Raw genomic sequence first — 3,957 nt, 5'->3', positions numbered from 1 at the left:
TCCCGAATTTTTCTGAATCATTTTGACTAATTCTTTTTCACCATCTTTTCTTTCCACGAGAACTGACGATCCCCACTTCAATATATGTATAACTTCCCTCAATCTCTTCAGCATACCAGAAAACATCAAATCAATCAGTCAATCAATCAATCTCTCACTCTCTCATTTTCTTTAATTCACATTCAACATCCAAACTTCTCTTCCATGTAAGTGTTATCCTTTTTAAGGATTATTAGTTTTTTAAGTGTATATGAAACGTTTAACTGGGCTAAATGTTTAACTGGACTCCGCAAGGCACTAGAAGAGTTGGAGAACCCAGACCTACATGGCTCAGAGCTATGAAACGTGAAGGGTGAAGTGGGAGATGATGATAGGAGAAGTATTGAATTAAAAGCTCAAGATAGAGATGACTGGCGAAATCTAACCGAGACACTTTGCGTCAATAGGCGTAGCAGGAGATGATGATGATGAAATGTCTACGGTTGTTAAAAAGCTTTCAGCCTTATTTATGATGATAGGCGTAATGCACGATAATGTATATGTATTATTTTTTTTTTCGTTCTTTTTTCTATTTCTTATTTAATCGAACAAATTTACTCCAACCAAGAATTATTCGAGATTCCTCTTTATGAAAAAGACATTAAGAATTACAACGAAATTAGGTTGCTTAATATAGAGAAATATCTTTCATAAGCAATCGATCTTAATAATTAATAATCTTTAGTGTCATGAAACATGAATTTTCAGTGACGTCACGTTATGGGAAGATCTGTAAAAATAAAAGTTTTGAAAAACTTAATGAAAAGCTTGCAAATCTCGTCCTCAGTGTATAATTCAATATATTTCTCTTAGGATGAAGAATTTTAAATAAATAATTTCGGTATTAAGAATTCTATGGCGGAAATATACAGTAATATCCCAAGTCTTAAACGGTGTATCACATATGTAGGCTTAATGCCTTCATGTCTGATTTTAAATTGCGTAAAATTATAACGTTATCTTAATAGCAGTCTTAGGCATGTGTAATATTTCATATCATTCTCACACCTCAAAGACAATACAAAGTATATTTCCCCCTTTTAATATTCTTTATATATCAACAAAATCAAATCTCTCTTCATGAAGATATTTTCTTCTTACGTAAATGCAGTTAATTCCTCTTATATTTTTGTATCTAATTTCTTTCTACATCAGCATAATCATATATATATATATATATATATATATATATATATATATATATATATATATATATATATATATATGTGTGTGTGTGTGTGTGTGTTTGTGTGTATACAGTATGTATATTTATATGTATGTATATATATCTATGTATAGCTATGTATATGTATATATACGTATATATATATATATATATATATATATATATATATATATATATATATATATATATGTATATATATGTATATATGTATATATATACATATTGAAATAATTTCCTCTTTACTTAATCGCATTTAATTCCTTTCACATTTTTTCATCTAATTCCTTTCTACATTAGCTTAATCAAATGTATTTTCTTGAACACATTTTCCTCTACTTAAACGCAGTTATATCGTATTTATGCCTTTAATTAAGACATTAACTCCTCGTACATTGTTTTTTATTACAAAATTCTACAAAGAAACACCATAAGAAATAACTATTATTTTAACTTAAACACGGTTAATTTTTCTCGCATTTTAATATTTAATTAAGACTCATTATCTCCTCATTATCACAAAGTTCTACAAAGAATCTCTATGAGAAATAGCTTTTATTTTTGCTTAAATACATTTAATTCCTCTTGCATTTTTGCATTCAGTTAAAACTCATTAACTCCTCGCACACTGTTTTGGATCACAAAGTTCTACAAAGAAACTCTATGAGAAATAGCTTTTACTTTTGCTTAAATACATTTAATTCCTCTTGCATTTTTGCATTCAGTTAAGACTCATTAATTCCTCGCAGACTGTTTTGGATCACAAAGTTCTTCAAAGAAACTCCATTATTAGTAAACATGTAACTTTTGCAATATCTTAGTCTATACTGATAAAACCTATTTTGCCACATTGATACGTTAACTCTATTAGTTTTACTTAAACGCAGTTAACTCCTCTCGCATTTTTGCAGCCAATTAAGACTCATCAACTCTTCGTACACTGTTTTGGATCACAAAGTTCTTCAAAGAAACTATATCACAAAGTTCTTCAAAGAAACTATATCACAAAGTTCTTCAAAGAAACTATATCACAAAGTTCTTCAAAGAAACTATATCACAAAGTTCTTCAAAGAAACTATCGAAGAAAGAACTATGGAAGAAATCGTTTCCAGTATCGCTATCTGCTGACAAAGGGGACCGCTTATTCCTCGTGACAGATCTATCCTGGAATGGCACCACGTGGGATTCCGTTGATTTCGAAGGGGTGAAATAATCCCGAATGGAAAGTTTTAGGGGGACAGATAAGCTTTCTGGGACATTCTTTGTTCTGAAGAGGAAACAGGTTGGCTACTATGTTTTGGTTCGAATAAGGAAAATGGAAAGTTGGGAAGAATTTCTTTATTTACTGAAATTATTTGTTTCTCTATAAATATTAAGCGTTTGCTTCTTCTATTAGCGTGCCTTTTTTCCCCATTCGTATGGGGTAACACGGTTCCCTTCCTTTGAAGAACTTTGCTTTGGCTTTTGGGGTGGACCATAGTCCCGACCGGCTGCAAATACGTAAATAGCAATTCAATTATAATAGCAATCTATTGTAGAAATTCGTTATATAATGAACTATAGTGGCACTCAGTAGAGTGCAGACCTTAGCCGCGGCAGCTTATTTCTCGACCTTTTGCTCGACCTTGACCTTGACCTTTGAACTTAAATGCATCAATTGGCGTGAATTTTCATACACTCAAATATGAACTAAGTTTGAAGACTCTGTGACAACGATATCCAAACTTATGGCTGGTTACGTGAATTGGAGATTTTGCTTGACCGTGAGCTTGACCTTTGATCTTGACCTTCCGACATATAATAATTTTTCAGTTTTTTTACATAACAGTTGATCCCTGCAAGTTTCATTACTCTACAATTAAAACTGTGGCCAGGAAGCTGTTCACAAACAAACACACGCAAAAACAAACACACAAAAACGGGGTAAAACATAACCTCCTTCCAATTTTGTTGGCGGAGGTAATTATGTAGGTGAACAGTGAAATAAATGTATAAAGAAACTACGTTGACCTCAGCTACTTTCTGACCAAAAACAACTGAATTCGTCCATTTACTAAAAAAAAAAAAAAAAGATCTATGAAGTGTTGTGATGAGGAAAAGGGGCAAAAAGAATTTCTGCATTTACTGAAATTAGTTGTTTGCTTATAAATATGCAGCGTTTGAGAATAAATTTAATCATATTAGCAATCAATAGCAGCAAATCCGTTCCATGCTAAATTAAGTAAATAGCCAGTCAAAGAAATGTAAAAAGAAAGCTACATTGCACAGTTAAAGAAATCGTAATTTTAATCGGAAATTCTCCGTAAAATATCCTGTTCTCTGTCATATTTCAATAAAATACAAGTGATCATAAGTTTTACCCTACTTTGTTATTATCCTTTACGGATTGGTGAGCGTAATATCAATCATGTACGTCAATGTATCCATTTTTAAAACGGTAAATGCCTGGCAACATTAATTTCAGGATTTGTACCGTTTTTTTACGGCAAATTTTTAACAGTGGCTTTTGTTACTTTCTGACATAAGCAACAAAATTCATCCATACAAGGTTAAAAAATCTATTAAATGATGTGATATTTTATTACAAGAAATGAAATCCTACAGTATTTCGTTCTAAAATAAATTGGTCAGGTTTCTTCTAGGCTAGACTTAATTTTCATGGCCGTACTTTTACTGATCAGAATGAGAAATATATAAAATATTGGCCTTGAGTATACAATAAGTTAACTATCTTT

Source organism: Palaemon carinicauda, chromosome 15 (assembly GCF_036898095.1).
Source record: "Palaemon carinicauda isolate YSFRI2023 chromosome 15, ASM3689809v2, whole genome shotgun sequence".
NCBI classification, from domain to species: Eukaryota; Metazoa; Arthropoda; class Malacostraca; order Decapoda; family Palaemonidae; genus Palaemon; species Palaemon carinicauda.
This window is presented reverse-complemented; position numbering follows the sequence as displayed.